The 18,283-nt window shown below is 36.6% G+C and overlaps 1 pseudogene across 1 annotated transcript in view; it reads left to right on the top strand.

Annotated features, from left to right (window-relative positions):
* LOC105554516 overlaps positions 1-14,153 on the top strand; it is a 39,691-nt pseudogene extending 25,538 nt beyond the window's left edge. The window contains exon 4 of the transcript XR_001008340.1: positions 11,522-14,153. The product of XR_001008340.1 is annotated as a ubiquitin carboxyl-terminal hydrolase 10-like (transcript). The remainder of the gene's footprint in view (positions 1-11,521) is intronic.
* Positions 14,154-18,283: the final 4,130 nt, after the last annotated feature.

Here is an 18,283-nt window from a genome sequence, read left to right on the forward strand (position 1 = left end):
TACATAAGATTTTCCTTATTTTTTTCTTATATGTTTGTGAAAATTCACCAAAGAAGCCACTAGGACTGGATTTTTTTTCTGAGAATATTTTTCTATTACTGATTCAATTTCTTTAAAATTTCCTAATTCATCACATATCAATTTTAGAAAATTGTGTTTTTCAAGAAATTTTTTAGGTTTATCTGAAATTTGCATACAGTTGTATCTTATTGTCTTTTTAACATCTTTAGTATTTGCAGTGATTTTCTAATCCTTACTGATACTGCTAATTTGAATGTTTTCTCTTATTCCCTTTGGAGTTGCTAGGGGATTTTCAATTTGATTCAGCTTTCAAAGAAAAAACCTATTTTATTGTTAAACTATTGTCCATTATCTCTTTTCTATTTATTTTATTTTGTTGTTTTTGATTTATTACTCGAGTTCCTATTTTTATTTGTTTCTATGTTCTTAGAGTTCAATTTGCTGTTCCTTTATTAACTTCTTTAGATGGAATCTAAATTATTGACTTTTATCTTCTTTCATTTAACACATGCCCTTAAAACAATTATTTATTTCTTTAAGGCTGCCTAAATGAATTTCATGAATTTTGATATGTCTTATTTTCATTTTTATTCAGCTGAGATTCATCTATCAACTGTGACACTCTAACTGACACAAGGGTTATTGAGAAGTGTAGGTATTATTATCATTTTGTGTTTTCTGAGACAACGTCCCACTCTGTTGCACAGGCTGGAGTGTAGTGGTGTGATCACAGCTCACTGCAGCCTCAACCTCCCAGGTTCACTCAATCCTCCTGCCTCAGTCTCCTGGGTAGCTGGGACTACAGGCATCCACCAACAAGCCTGGTTAATTTTTAATTCTTTGTAGAGATAAGATCTCACTATGTTGCACAAGCTGATCTTGAACTCCTGGATGCAAGAAATCATCTTGTTTTGGCCTCCCAAAGTTCTGAGATTACAGGCATGAGCCACTGCATCCAGCCAAGGAGTATATATATAATTTTGCATATGGTTAGAAAATTTTGATTTCCATTTTTGGACATTAATTTCCAAAGAGGTCAGAAATATACACTTCATGATTTTAAAGGTTTTAAATTAACTAAAGCTTGCTTGCTTTCCTGCCCAGAACATAACATCATTAAATTTTTCATGTGCATTGAAAAAAGTGTGTATTTATTCTGGAAGTACTATTTTTCCTATTTTTTTTAAGCAATAAAGTCAAGTTGTTAAAGCACGTTAAGTCATGTTGCTCAAAATCATTCAAATGTTCTACATTCTTACAATTTTTTTCTTCTCATTTTGTCAGTTATTATGGTAGCAAATGTGTTTATTTCTTCTTTGAGTATGTGATATTTGATTTGTATGTTAAAATTATGTTATGGTTTTAGACATACAAAAGTTTAGGATTAGCATATCTTTCTCTTATTAAATTGACAATTAATCATTGTGAAATATCTCTCTTCAATTATGGTAATGAGTTGCCCCTAAAGTCTACTTTGGGAGAGAATGTTTATGGCATATGTCTTTACCTTCTCTTCCTTTTCAACATATATGACTGATTCCTTGTATTTGGAGTGGGTTTTATATGCAAATTGACAGTTATAAATTTGTAAAATTCTAGTATGACAATCTTGGTCTTTAACTCGCAGATTTATTTGTGTTTAATGCAATTAGTAATGTAGTTGTGTATAAATCTACCATCTGGCTCTTTTAACAGTATAATATCTATCATTCTTGCTTATATTATTACTTAAATCTTCATAAATATTTTTGACACCAATTCCTTATACATACCACCCTATGTATAAAACAACCTGTTTCTGTATTTTAACCTACATACAAATTCAAGATGACTGTTTTGTATGCAAAATTTAGAGCTAAAAGTAGCATCATTAATTATTGCTGCAATTTCCTCTTGAAATCATACTTAAAACACCACATATCTACTTCAGCTGATTGATAGAATTACAATGTATGCAGTTACAAGAGCATTTTCACTCCAAGCCCCATATAAAATGCTCTACTGTGCTGGCAGTGAAAGCTACATTTGCTCTCTACTGCTTCCAAAGAATGCACTTCATTTGTCCTAGTGGCAGCTGGCCTGAAATATTGAAAGCAGAGGCAAGTAGGCTGAACACATATAGAGCTTCAGAAACTCTAAGGAAAAACTTAATGGAAAAAAATGTGTGCTTCCTTTACAGACTTTTCAACTTAAGATATATGCAAAGGATGATTGGTGCTGAAATGTAACAGGGAACAGTAGTGAAGTCCCAGACGTATCTGTTATGAACTCCTATCAAGTGCGAGGCAAAAAAAAAAAAAGATTTCTGTTCTGTGCAAAATTTTACTGGGGCTTAAAGTATGGCAATTCATATAGGTACTAAGTTCCATAGAAGTTCACCTAATCTTATTTTTTTTTTTTTTTTAACCATGGAACAAAATTAATTGACTTTCTCAATAATTTTCTATAAGTATGTCATTTTTAATTGTTTCCCCCATAATCCCTGTATGGCAAAAATTGGAAATAAATGAATACATCTTTGTTTTTTAAACTTTTTCTCAAGATTTACACAAATAATTTTAAAAACATTATCCAAATCCTAGTATCAAGAGAGAAACACTGTTAATGACTTGGGCATTAACAGTGCCTATATACACACACACACAAACACATTTATGGCTCTCTCTTTCTCTCTATATATATATGTATAAATATAGTTATGACTAGCTATTATTTGTTAAACAATATAAACTATGATTTATACTAACCCAGAATTTATGAGTTATCACATTTATTCCTTAAAATATTTATAATTATAAAGTAGAAGTTATTTTCAACTCTACTTGATAGAAGAAAAAAAAGACAAAAGAAATTTTAATAACTTGTCCAAGTCATACAGGGATTAAAGAACTGGAATTTGAACAAAGCAAGAAACCATAAAAAAAAATGTTAAATTTCCTCACTGTCCTCTGTCTCTTTCTCTCCATCCATTTAAACAGATCACTCTGTTTATATATTTTCATAACTATTTTGTCTCATTTCTTGTTTTATCTGGTTAAAGCCTCTGTATATTTGTGCTTAAAATATGTTCATATCTATGGTAATATTCTTTGTAATCGTCTGTTATATCTTTCATCAATGTTTCATTTTTTACCTGACACTGTTATTTTGTTTTTACTATTTGAATCTGCTTTAAGAGTAAGTAACTAATTTGACCTATTCTCAGATTAGCCCTCTGACACTTGTTGTCATGAGCAATATGTTTGGTGTTACTTTTCCGATCTTATATTATGCAGTTTTTATTTCATTGTTTGAAAATTTCCTCATGTTTTCATTTTTACATTAATGATCTGGGAGTTATAGTTAGCAAAGTTAACAATTATCTTTTAGAAAACATAATTTACTGTGTTTGGCCATGGTCTGTATTAAGAATATTTCTTCCAGATTATGTGTAAGCTGATCCATGATTTAGTTATGAATTATGAATGAATTGTGAATTATCTATTTTCTGTCTATCTGTTGATCTACCTACCTGCCTGTCCTCTACCTCCCTTTTCCTGTGGTCCTCTGGTCACCCAGTTCCTCCACACTGCAGCCACCATGCTGTGTGTGCTGTCTACCCATCTGACTCCTTCAGCTGCTCTCCCCTGCTCTCTCTTGCTGCAGTCACAATATGTAAGGAAGAAAGAGTGTATGTACTTTTATCAGTCATTTAAATATATTGAATCTTTCATGTTATGAACTACTGGCAAAGTAAGTTCAACATAATATTAGCTGGAGAATATTCAAAGTAGAAAAAATAAGCTGTGTGATAGAGGTCATGCTACAGAGAGACTGGGAAATCTATTAGAAAATAAAAACTCTGAGAAATGGAATTCTGCATGGTTAGTGAGATTATACAAGAAAGTACTTTTGAGATAGAGAAAACAAGTTATAATTATTAAATAAGAGGTATCATGCATTTAATTGCCACAAAGGAATTGCTAAAAGTGTTTTGTTTGTAGAGGGGAGGAAAGCTTCCCAGAGGAGCTGGCATCTGAATTGGATTTGGAAAGATGAGTCCGCTTTCTCTAGGGACTTGGTCTGATGGTTTAATCACTTTGAATACACCAGGTGCTAACCTAATTTACATAAGTTTCTGACTAGGCCTATATCAATTTAGCAATTTATGTAATTCTTAACAAAACAGATCATCAAATTTTAAACCAGATGAGTGAATTGTTGTCCAAATGGATGCTTAACCTTCCAAAATATCAGGTCATTGTCAGTTGATTGCATGTTATAATATCCTATTTTTTGCATCATAAAAATCACACCAGGTTGACATTTCCTTCGCTGCATTGCCCCAATTACCTTTTGTGAAGAAGTTTATGCTTCTTTATGAGGTTGTTTATGTTTTATCAAGCTCTACCCACTGTGACTTTCCCTTCACTCCCTTTCATTTTCCAAGAGGAGCTTAAACCATCTGGCTCTGAGAGAGGGTGCATTGCGTTACTGTCCCAGTGAGTGCTTCTGACTAATAAAGAGTCATCTACAAGACATTTTAAAAGCTTGTATTTAGCATCACAAATGCACATATACGTGAATTTCTGTTCTTTACACCAACATTTTGCAAGTACCTGGCTTGTTGAAACATGCCATTGGGAAAAACAATCTGTTTTGCTAATACTTTAAGCTCTTTAGAGGGTAACTTCTGTGCTTTCTATGCATGGTTTACTTTATATCTTATCATAGGGGAAGCAAAGAGAAAATCTGTTCCTGTGTGTCGTTATAAACACAGTCATAGAAGAACTGACAGTTGACCTATTTTCTAGTAACTAAAAAGCACACACACACGAAAGCTATCTTAGAACAAATTGAGATGGATGCTTTCTTAAGTATCAATGAAAAAAAGTCATTAAAATTAAAATATTTCTTTCAATAAATGACGATTATCTTTTCCTTGGAATTTTCCCTTTGTTTTTGTTACTGGGTAATTTCATAACTATAGTTTAGTTTTTCTATTCTAATTTCCTATCTATTTTTTTCTGAATGAAAATGTCAGAAGGCCATGTTGCAATGAATAATTACTCTTGATTGCACAGGAGAGAGTACCATTAACTGTTCATCTATGTTGGAAAATCTCACAGTAAATGTTTATATAAAGCACTGCCCATATCTATTAAATGAGATACTTTGTCTTGGTAAAGAAGAAAGTTGTTCTTAATGTATAATCATTTTCAATTACTGTATTAATGAAAGGAAAAAATAGTAATAGGTAACCTTAAATTTTTCATATCTTTCTTATTTCAAGGATTTCAAGTGCAGAATCAAAGACATATAATCATAATAAAATGTAAAATCACAAGCCCTCAGAATGAGAAGGGATACCAAGGAAAATGCCTTCCCTCTCTCCACCTCTCTGAATGCAGAGCACTGAAGCTTCTGTGCATCTGGTGAGCACATGGTCCAGAACTGCAAGTTTCAGGAGCCCTGATTAACTTCCCATAGAGGCTGGCTGTGTTAGACTTTCACTAAGGCCAAGAGATTTATTTTGTTCTATCCTATTTCATTACTGTAAAAATCTGGAGAGTTGCTTATTATTATGAACTCCAGTTTGAAGATAGGGAAATGAGGAAAATGAAGACCTAGGGTACTTTCTAAAAAGTGATACTATAAATAAGGAATAAAATGTGAAGTTGTGTGGTTGCCTGGAGTTCTTCTGCTTCTCTCACCCATGTCAACACGTATAAATAAATAAACTCCTAAGCACACTCATATTCTAGGTATTAATACTGTTTCACCAATTATACAAAGCAAGCTCAACATAGCCATTTTTCTTGGTCCATAATTTTTTCAGTGATAAATTTTTGTCAGTGATGAAAGGCTCAGCTGGAAAATTCTTGCTTAGGATCTCTCACATAATTGTAGTCAGATATTGACTGGGGCTACAGTAATCTGAAAGCTCAACTGGGCTGAACCACAATGGCTTGTTGATCTGGTATCCAAACGATGCTGCCTGGCAGGCTGGAGCTCAGCCAGGAGTGTGCGTGAAACAGAAGAGGTTTCTTATGGACCCGCAACCACAGCAGCAATGTCAGAGTTGCTGGACTTGCTTCATGTGAACCGGATCCTTCCAGAGAAAACATTCCCAGAGTTGCAGGAAGAAGATATAGGATATTTTATCAGTTATCCTCATAATCACAGAGCACCACTTCTGTCACTCTCAATTAATCAAAGCAGTCGCACACCTACCCAGAGTCAAGGAGATGGGTCATGGATTGCATATCCTAATGAAAGATTGTTCAAAATTCACTTTTATGTTGCCACAGTATAGAATAGTATGTTGACTTCATTAGCATCAATACTTTGTCATCAATATTTACAAGGGCCTGCTACTCTCTAAGGAAAGTTGAAGTTATATTATTCTTTTCTGTTCTCTAAGTTTATGTACAAATTTAACCTATTCTTCAGGATTATCTACATTACTAGGAAAATCAGACTTGCATGATATATCCATAACTGTATCTATATGTATCATGTTAAACGGATGACAAACCCCTTGGAGCAGCCTCCATATTACTGATCATACGCCAAAGGGCCTGTCACTAGCAAGGCAAATGGTAACAAGGCATTAACGTACGTGGGCTTCACATGGCATTCATGTGGTCTTTCCTTTGGAGTACTTCATACTAGATCCTGGATCACAGTAAAGTTCTTCATTTTTCCTATTACATGAAATATCTATACCTTTCAAATGCAGCTTTATTTTGATGGAATTAGAAAAGTGTTGTGATTTGACTTTTGCCTTCATCAATTGTTTGGCCACAATATGGAAATAATAGCTTGATATATACATATCTGTGATTTATGTCAGTCCTATTATTTGTCCCTATTTTTGGAAAATAAATAATACTTTATGTAAGCTAAAACTAATAGTAAGTGCTATCAGAGAGATTCAAATTCATCCTTATTCACTTTTGGGCTCGAAAAAATTCTGTCAAAAAGCATAAATCAGAATTTTATTTATAAAAAAATTGACTTTTAATAAAATGAATGTATAAACTTTTTCTATATCAAATTGTATGGGAAAGCATGTGCATAAAAGCAGCAGTAAGCTGTCTCCTTCCCTCTGTGTTCCATCACACAGCGGCAAGTCCCTCAGCTCCTTTTTGATTCTTCTGATAGTTGCTTCCACAGCTCTCTATTTACTTCATTCAAACCCTTTCCACAAGAAGTAATATTTATGTTACTTCATCTTTTGTGAGATTTCTTTAAGCAGTGCATGTGATCCTCTATTTCTAGGCCATCATTTTCCACAATGTGTGTCTGAATTCCCATCTTTCAGAGGGTTACTGGTGTACCCACCGTGTCTTCCCTCTCCCACGTTAACTTCCCTTGCCAGGCTGTGACGATACCTTTTTTCCTTGCACTATAACCAAGCCTGGACTCATGTACATTTTAGAGACCATGTTGGCCAGGTCCAATTCTGGACAGTGTGGGGTACTGGGATTACTTTTAATATCTATGAGTCCGAATCATGGATCTTGACCCATCCTGAGAGGAAGGACCCTGCCACAGGAGACAAATAAAATTTTCTCTCTTTATTTCTATTAATCATTGTTCAAGGCATCATATTGTACCATGATGTGTTTTATAATCCTTTTGTATTAGTTTCTTGCTGCTATAACAATTTCCTGGCTAAAAGCTACTAAGGTAGTCAATAATTAGAGAAAATTAAAGTCACAGCATAGTTCCTTTCTAATCCCATCAAAATAAAGCAGTTCTTGAAAGGCATTGATGTTTCATGCAGGAGGAAAAATGAAGAACATTACTCTTATCCCTAACATAGTATGAAGTACTTCAAAGGAAAAAACACATGAACTCCATGTGAAGCCCATGTAAGTTAGTGTCCTTTTACCATTTGCCCTGCTAGTGGCAGGCCCTTTGACCTGTAATTTGAAGGCTGCTCCAGTTTGACATCAGTTTAACATAATAGATACAGATATGGATACATCAAGCAAATCTAATTTACCTAGTGATGTACATCATCTTGAAAAATAGGCTATATTTGCATATAAACTTACAAAACTGATAAAAACACAGGACAAATTTAATATTTTACAGTTCTGGGGGGTCAGATGGCGGACATTGGTCTCACTGGGCTGAAACCAAGGTGTTGGTAGAGCTGTGCTTCTTCCTGGAGGCTCTCAGGGACAATTTTTTTTTCTTGCATCTACCAACTTCCACAAGCTGCCACACTGGCTGGCTGGTGGCCCATTTTTCCACCCACAAAATCAGCAATACTGGTTCAGTATCTCCCACACCTCATCTCTCTGGCATTGCTTCTGTCCTCATATCTCCCATTCTGTTTTGCTTGCCTTCCTCTCCCACTTTTAAAGCCCTTGTTTCACATTGGGTCCGCCCAGAAAATCTAAGCTAGGATACTCTTCTTGGTAAGGTTAGCTGATTAGCAATCTCAAGTCTCATTTGCTATGTAGCATAAAGTATTCACAGGTTATGGGGATCTGGACAGAAATCTGAGGGCATGGCAGGGGTTGTCAGAGGAGGGGGGCATTATTCTACTGACCACACCTTTGTTTTTGCAAAAATTTCTAATTTTTTTTCTTTATTTGTTGTTAGAATTTAGTCTGTCAAACCCATTTATTGTTTCTCATGACTCTGGGCTCTCAAAATATAAGTATTCTAATAATTAGAAATGCCCTGTAATTAGAACTGTAGGAATACGGATGCAAAAGTAACTCAAACTCAAACTTTGATTGAGTTGGATAAAATAATTACAAGAATTTTATCAAAGCTTGTGATTCCATGATTCTAAGAAGAGTTATATACTGAAATATAAACCCATAGCATTTTTCCACTTCTCAACAAATTGTCCTTTGAAGGGTGGAGGGTGGGTCATATAATTTTGAATTTGGGAGAGACTAAAATGTATTCAGACTGTTCAGTCTTTGATAACTTTTCTCCTCTGGGGTTGAACATATGTTATTAGATTAATTTCTATTCTGTACACTCATGAGTCTTCAAACGACACTGAATTTGACCCAGTTTAATCACAGCTTTTTGGCACACCTTTGAAAAAATAATATTGAGGATGGAATATTGTTTGAGTATTTGAGCATAGTATTTTTCTCACCTAGCTAATCTTATTTAATTGACTTGTCTCCTTTTCAGAACTGTAAGGCTTAGTATAGTATAACATACTTAAAGAATATTTCAAAATTACTTGCAAATTGTCCACTTATGACCATTGCTTCAGAAATTGGTTAATTAAAGAAAAATCATAGAGTAGCAAGATGTGACAAGTCATACTTTTCTCTCTAAAAGTGGAAAATAAGAGTTAGTCCAGAGCCACAAAGAAATCATTCTACTGCTCATCTAGGTTACCTAACCTCATCTCCTGTTGGGAAACCAAATGTGAGTTCAATTTTGAGAAGGATTTCAGATGGACACTTTCCTACATGGACTGGGGATTCCATTGAAATTGTCGTAAAAAAAATAAGAGAAAAATAAAATGGATCCCAAATGGTGAACAGGAATATGGGTAGAAGTGTGAGTCCACGTGCCTCCCTGTGAATCTACTTCCAGGACTTCAACAGCTAAAGTTTAACCTTTATCTTTCAGCTTGCTTGAAGCAAGAAATGTTATATTTTTTTTCACTGTTCCCAAATGCTCCCAGAAAAGATTGTGGCATCCTTTGTTTTTGTCCTAAAATGCTGATGTGCTGCCGCAGAATATTCCTCCAACAACAAAGTTACTTTTTGTGCAGAGTGCTAAGTGATGGGTGCACGATGCAGACATACTGTGCACACACAGCTGCATACACACAGCACAGGTCTTTCGAAGGGAGAGAAAGACAAAATTATGATTTGGATTCTGTATCTCCTTTTGTCATTCTTCTCCAATTTTGAGTCTTGTAGCTTATGTGCTAAGTTCCTTTTTGTTAAATATACTTTTTTCTACCCCAATGTATGTTCACGTTTATTTTCTCTCTACAGCTTACTGCAAAGTCAACTACAGTGAAGATGGAATTATCTTGTCAGAAATTGTAACATTAAATTACTCTAGGGGAGCATGCAGGTGCAAAACATGTTGTTTTTCAATGCAAATTCTGGGATTCTAATCCAAACACGACCTCCTTGCATATCTATCCCACAGACTAAAAATAAGACTGATATATTTAAGATTGTGTGTGTGTTTATGTGCGTTTAAATTCAACTCAGTTAAAGGCATGCTTCCAGATAAGAATAGAAATTTCTATAATTTTGAATGTCCTAGATCTTGATGATTTGCACTCTAACCCTTCCCCAGAGTATATTTAATGTCAGTAAAAATATATGTTTTCTAAAATCAGAATATGAGACAACCAATTATGTTTAACAATAAAAAATCTGATAATGTACAGTTGGTTATTTTCTTGGAATACCACGATTTCATTTTTAGAGTTTCTCTGAGAGATAAAAGTTCTTATGCTTCTAAAACCTTTAAAAATATATATATATATTTATACTCATTGTTATAAATCTCATTTTATTAAAAATGTTGTGATATCTGACAGAGGACACTACCTACTTACCTTTATCTATGACATAAGGATATTCAATATGAATTATATAAAACCTGCCCTTAGAAACTCAAGATTTAGAAAAATTTTAGCATTATATCTATTTGGGTATAACTCCACATTGTAGAACAATATAGATACTTGATTGAGTTGGCAAGTATTCAATCCTGGTATAAACTGCAATGTCTCTTGCTAGGAGCAAAGACTTTAACCTGAAGTTAAATGAGGAAACTTGAGGTAAGGATTTTAGTTCCCCTCATGGGATATTTTCATATTTTTCCTAAAGGCACAGTGAAGGTAAAACGAGAGAGAAAAGTAGTTGACTTTTCACAAGTCTAAATGATGAGTAGCAAAAGGAAAGTAGAATTTAGGAAAGTGAATCCCATAGAAGTACACTTTTAAATGGGGAATGTGTATTTGCGTATCTGTATATCTGGCTTTGGGAAAGGGATGAACTATTTAATTGTAAGAGGGGGAAAGAAATATTACATTGAGGCCAGGCACGGTGGCTTATGCCTGTAATCTCAGCACTTTGGGAGGCCAAGGATGGCAGAACACCTGAGATCATGAGCTTGAGACCAGCCTGGCCAAAATGGTGAAACCCTGTCTCCAGTAAAAAATACAAAAAATTATCCCGGCGTGGTGGAGGGCACCTGTAATCCCAGCTACTCCGGAGGCTGAAGCAGAAGAATTGCTTGAACCCGAAAAGAGGAGGCTGCGGTGAGCCGAGATCATGCCACTGTACTCCAACCTGGGTGACAGAGCGAGACTTCGTCTCAAACAGTAACAAAAATAAAAACAGAAATATTACATTGAATCTCTCCTAAACTCCCAGGGTATGAGAGTTTAATCAGAAAAACAAATAAATTAAAAACAATTCACAACTGTGATACAAAAATTATTTGCAACAAAAATAAAGCTCAATATATTTTGCTATCTCACAATTAAAATAAACAGCTTTGTTCACTGGAGAAACCTCAGAGGCGGTGCATGTGCCGGCGAGAAGATGGCGGCGGCGGGGAAAGCAGCGGGAGCAGGCGGAGGAACGCGGAGTCCCATTGAAACGCGCAGCCACGGCCCTCCACAGCCCGCAGTATATTTGTGGAGATTTTAGCCCTGACGAATTCAATCAGTTCTTTGTGACTCCTCGATCTTCAGTTGAGCTTCCTCCGTACAGTGGAACAGTTCTGTGTGGCACACAGGCTGTGGATAAACTACCTGATGGACAAGAATATCAGAGAGTTGAGTTTGGTGTCAATGAAGTCATTGAATCCAGTGACACGTTGCCGAGAACCCCTAGCTACAGTATTTCCAGCACACTGAACCCTCAGGCCCCTGAATTTATTCTCAATTGTAGAACTTCCAAAACAACCCCTGATGGTATCACTAAAGAAGCAAACTATGGCTCCATCGACTGCCAGTACCCAGGCTCTGCCCTCGCTTTGGATGGAAGTTCTAATGTGGAGGCGGAAGTTTTGGAAAATGATGGTGTCTCAAGTGGTCTCGGACAAAGGGAGCGTAAAAAGAAGAAAAAGTGGCCACCTGGATATTACAGCTATTTGAAAGATGGTGGTGATGATAGTATTTCCACAAAAGCCCTGGTCAATGGCCATGCCAGTTCGGCAGTCCCCAACAGTGTCAGTGCAGAGGTTGCAGAATTTATGGGTGACATGCCCCCGTCCGTTACTCCCAGGACTTGTAACAGCCCCCAGAACTCCACGGACTCTGTCAGTGACACTGTGCCTGACAGTCCTTTCCCCGGAGCACTCGGCAGTGACACCAGGACTGCAGGGTAGCCGGAGGGGGTCCCCGGGGCTAATTTTGGCCAGTCCTGCTTCTCTACAGAGGCTGACAGAGACACCCTGGCAAGGACAGCTGGGGCTCAGCCCTGCGTTGGTACCGATACTACTGAAAACCTTGGAGTTGCTAATGGGCAAATACTTGAATCCTCGGGTGAGCGCACAGCTACCAACGGGGTGGAGTTGCACACCACAGAAAGCATAGACTTGGACCCAACCAAACCCGAGAGTGCATCACCTCCGGCTGACGGCACGGGCTCTACATCAGGCACCCTTCCTGTCACCCAGCCCAAGTCCTGGGCCAGTCTGTTTCATGATTCTAAGCCCTCTTCCTCCTCGCTGGTGGCCTATGTGGAAACTAAGTATTCCCCTCCCGCCTATCTCTCCTGGTTTCTGTAAAGCAGGTTGAAGTCAAAGAAGGGCTTGTTCCAGTTTCAGAGGATCCTGTAGCCATAAAGATTGCAGTGACTGGAGAATGCAACCTTAATCCATAAACCAGTGTCGTTGCAACCCCACGGGCTGATCAGTAAAGGGAAGTGGTGATACATTAATGCTACACTGCAGGCACTGGCTGCTTGCCCGCCAATGTACCACCTGATGAAGTTCATTCCTCTGTATTCCAAAGTGCAAAGGCCTCGTACGTCAACACCCATGATAGACAGCTTTGTTCGGCTAATGAATGAGTTTACTAATATGCCATACCTCCAAAACCCCGACAAGCTCTTGGAGATAAAATCGTCAGGGGCATTCACCCTGGAGCTGCCTTTGAGCCCACATGTATTTACAGACTCCTGACAGTTAACAAGTCAAGCCTGCCTGAAAAGGGTCGACAAGATGATGCTGAGGAATACTTAGGCTTCATCCTAAATGGACTTCATGAAGAAATGTTGAACCTAAAGAAGCTTCTCCCACCAAATAATGAAAAACTTACGATTTCCAATGGCCCCCAAAACCACTCTATTAATGAAGAAGAGCAGGAAGAACAAGGTGAAGAAAGCAAGGATGAATGGGAGCAAGTGGACCCCTGGAACAAGACTTCCGTCACCCGCCAGGCGGAGTTTGTTCAGACTCCAGTCACCGGCATTTTTGGTCTGTGGTTTACTAGCAGAGTTCAAAAGAATCTGCCACTTTGCAGCCATTTTTTCACATTGCAGTAGGATATCCAGTGTAACAAGATACGCACACCCCAGGACGCACTGGAGAGCTTGGTGACAAGAGAATCTGTCCAAGGTTATACCACAAAAACCAAACAAGAAGTTGAGATAGTCGAAGAGTGACTGGAAAAACTCCCTCCTCTCCTTGTGCTACACCTGAAACGATTCGTTTATGAGAAGACTGGTGGGTGCCAGAAGCTTATCAAAAATATTGAATATCCTGTGGACTTGGAAATTAGTAAAGAACTGCTTTCTCCAGGGGTTAAAAATAAGAATTTTAAATGCCACAGAACCTATTGGCTCGTTGCAGTGGTCTACCATCAGGGCAACAGTGCGACGGGAGGCCAATCCACTACAGACGTCTTCCAGATCGGTCTGAATGGCTGGCTGCGCATTGATGACCAGACACTCAAGGTGATCAGCCAGTACCAGGTGGTGAAACCAACTGCTGAACGCACAGCCTACCTCCTGTATTACCGCCGAGTGGACCTGGTGTAAACCCTCTGTGCCCTGTGTGTGCGCCCAGTGCCCGCTTCGTAGGACACCACCTCACACTCACTTTCCGCCTCTCTTTAGTGGCTCTTTAGAGAGAAACTCTTTCTCCCTTTGCAAGAATGGGCTAGAACGAAAAGGAGATGCCTTGGGGTTCGTGCACTACATAGTTTCTGTTGACTCTAATTTCCAAATCAAAATCATTTGGTTGAAACAGACTGTCGCTTGATTTTAGAAAATCCACAAAAACCCATATTTCTGAAATAAGGCTGATTCCTTAGATAAGAAAGCGGATTTGATCCCCAGTCTCATTGCTTAGTAGAATAAGTCCTGCACCAGCAACAACACTTGTAAATTTGTGAAAATGAATTTTCTCTTTCCTTAAAAAAGAAATTTTTTAATCCGTCACACTTTTCTTCCCTAGCCTTTAGATTTGTTAAATGATAAAAATGAGCCAGTTATCAAAGAAGAACTAGTTCTTACTTCAAAAGAAAAATAAACATAAAAAATAAGTTGCTGGTTCCTAACAGGGAAAATTTTAATAATTGCTTGGAGAGAAACTGCTTACATACACATTGCAGATCAAATATTTGGAGTTAAAATGTTAGTCTACATAGATGGGTGATTGTAACTTTATTGTCATTAAATGATTTCAAATCGCATTCATGCTTCTGTGTACACATAATGAAAAATGGGCAAATAATGAAGATCTCTCCTTCAGTCTGCTCTGTTTAATTCTGCTGTCTGCTCTTCTCTAATGCTGTATCCCTAATTGTACACAGTTTAGTGATATCTAGGAGTATAAAGTTGTCGCCCATCAATAAAAATCACAAAGTTGGTTTAAAAAAAAAGAAAAAGAAAGAACCTCAGAGACAGTGAAACAAAGGAATTAAGAGGTATGAGGAGAAAATAAGAGTAAGGTGACACCAGAGGAGTGATATGCAAGAGATCACGTTGCTGGTATGCATGCTGTGGTTCATTCAAAGAGAATATTTTCATGGACCTACTTCATGTTTAGATTTTAGGTTTGTATGAGTTCACTACATCAAAATTTAAATTAAAAAAAAAAGCAAACCAATCATATTTCAATAACAAGAGTGTGGTATGCAAAAGGAATTTTTACTATTCCCATGTTGTGTCCCTGAAGCTATTAATACTAGATAGAAATACAAGGAAATAAACTAAACCAATAGGGTTAAGTTATAATTCTGTTAATGTTAATGAGGCTGTAAAGTGAACAATAAATATGAGAATAAAAAAGTTAGAAGGTAGCATAAAGAAATAAAGATATGAAAAAAATGAAGGAAATACAAGAGAAATGGGGAACAGAATGAGAAGCTCTGACATATGTTTAATGGGAAGTCTGGAAATTAAGTAGAGAGAGACAAAATTCAAAGAGAAAAACAGGGTAAATTTTTTCAAACTTGATGAATGGCATGATCATCAAGTTGAGGAAATACAAAACATTCTATAAAAGCAATCTAATTCTGGAGAAAAAAACTAAAACTTTGCTTTTGTGAAACTTGGCAACTCATGTATTTTTCTATCATTTTCCAGTAATAATTGAAGGGATTATAGCACTACAGCCAAATTTGACATTGAGGAATATTTATAATTCTTTACAAGTTTCCAAATTCTACTTTTAAATGATCTTTTAGAGTTTAATATTAATTTTAATATTTTAATTACATTTCATAATCACTATTAAATTTCATAATATAATCAATTTAATAACATAATTAATTATTGTAAATTAAACCAAAAAATCATATGAACAAGAAATAGTATAAAATCTGGCAATGATAGAAGTTTATGAAGATAGTGGCAAGTGAAAACTCCCATACACTATATTAGGAAATGTAAATTGACATATCTACTTGTGGTGAAAACTTTGCATTATCGAGGAGGTTGAAAATGCACATACTCAACCATCCAGGAATTTCCCCTCTATATGGAAACATTCATACTTGTGATGAGGACACATACCTAAGATTTCAGTGCAGTATAAACACAGCACATTGTAAAAAGCCCCAGATACTTATGAAAAAGAGGATATCGCTGTAAGCTGTCAAAAGGTATATAATGTAAAGCCATAAGAAAATTATGTGAACCTAATTTCCATCTATCAATAATGATAAATCTGAAGAAAATAATACATCGGGCAACCTTCCCCCAGACAGATTTCCAGATATTACATTTATGTGAAGATTTTTAGCACTCAAGAAAATCACTAAATATTTTTTATGAATGTGTGCTCTGTGTGTATGTATGTGTGTGTGTATGTGTGTATGTAAATGAAAGGGGAGAATTTTTGTCCAATTTCAGTAAAATGATTACAAAAACGAGGAATGGGTTTGGTGAGGGTACAAAGGATTCACTAACAGCAATGCTACTGCAACATTTTATAACATTTTAACATTATAAAAATAAAAGTTATGGAAGAAAGTTAACATTTACTAAATATATTCTGTATAATTAAGATATGACATAAAAGTTTTATATACACTAAGATTGCACATGTTGCTTTTTCTACTTCAAACAAGTTTACATATTCCCTTCTTGCTTTTAATATATATTGTAAATTTGTTCTTTATATTTATTCAGAATGTTATTCTAGGCTTATGTCTTTTCTAAATTTGGTAAAATAGTACATTCTTTTTGAAAATTATGGTGATGTTTTATTGTAATACTATTACTTGATACAATAAGAAATTGGAAACCCTCTTTTGTTATAAATTTACTGATCCATGTGGAAAAAGACATTTGAGAACGATTGGTGGAAAGCGTGTTTATAACAGTTGTGAGGAAGTATAGTAGCCAGGGCTACTAACAGGGAGTGTTGGGGAAAAGCTGGAAAATTAAAATCCGCAAATTTTTAATGCCATCATTCTGTAAGTGAAATATGAATGATGACCATTAGCCACAGGAAAAACAAATAAACTAATGTTAGGTTTTCTAGTGAATTTTACATGTCAAGTGTTACTGACTTTCATAAATTGCATACCTTGTACTTGCAATATTTAACATGTGACTGCATTTAATATGTGAAGATGAAAATCAACACTTGACTCCTGGCAAAACTCTACGTATTTATTTATTTATTTATTTATTTATTTATTTTATTTTATTTATTTTTAAGACAGAGTCTTGCTCTGCTGGCCAGGCTGGAGTGCAGTGGCAGGATCTCGGTTCACTGCAAACTCCACCTCCGGGCTCAAAAAATTCTCCTGCCTCAGCCTCCTATCAGGGGAAACCCCACCCCCAATATTTAACATGGGTTCTTTTCTATTTCCCTAAGCGTTGGCTGGTCTGATAAAAAAAAAGGGAACGAGTGCAAGAGAGAGAAATTTTAAAGCTGGGTGTTCGGGGGAGACATCACATGTTGGCGGTTTCCGTGACGCTCCCTGAGCCGTAAAACCAGCAAAGTTTTATTAGTGATTTTCAAAAGGGGAGGGAGTGTAAGAATAGGGTGTGGGTCACAGAGATCACACGCTTCACAAGGTAATAAAATATCACAAAGCAACTGGAGGTAGGGCAAGATCACAGGACTGCAGGATGGAGTGAAATTAAAATTGCTAATGAAGCTTCAGGCATGCATTGTCATTGATAACATCTTATCAGGAGACAGAGTTTGAGAGCAGACAACCTGTCTGACCAAAATTTGTTAGGTAAGAATTTCCTCATCCTAATAAGCCTGGGAGAGCTACAGGAGACCGGGGCTTATTTCATGTCTTCGGCTTCGACCCTAAGAGACGGCCGCCTCCAAGGGGGCCATTCATAGGCCTACCCTCAAGGGCGCATTCTCTTTCTCAGGGATGTTCCTGGCTGAGAAAAAGAATTCAGCGATATTTCTCCTATTTGCTTCTGAAAGAAGAAAAACATGGCTCTGTTCCACCGGATCACCGGCAGTCAGAATTCAAGGCTATCTCCCTTGTTCCCTGAACATTGTTGTTATCCTGTTCCTTTTTCAAGGTGCCCACATTTCATATTGTTCAAACACACGTGCTCTACAAACAATTTGTGCAGTTAACGCAATCATCATAGGGTCCTGAGGCGACATACATCCTCCTCAGCTTATGAAGATGATGGGATTAAGAGATTAAAGACAGCCATAGGAAATCACAAGGGTATTGATTGGGGAAGTGATAAGTGTCCATGAAATCTTCAAAATTTATGTTCAGAGATTGAAGTAAAGACAGGTGTAAGAAATTATGAAAGTATTAATTTGGGGAACTAATAAATGTCCATGAAATCTTCACAATTTATTTTCTTCT

Source organism: Mandrillus leucophaeus, unplaced genomic scaffold (genome assembly GCF_000951045.1).
Source record: "Mandrillus leucophaeus isolate KB7577 unplaced genomic scaffold, Mleu.le_1.0 Scaffold647, whole genome shotgun sequence".
In the NCBI taxonomy this organism is placed as follows: Eukaryota; Metazoa; Chordata; class Mammalia; order Primates; family Cercopithecidae; genus Mandrillus; species Mandrillus leucophaeus.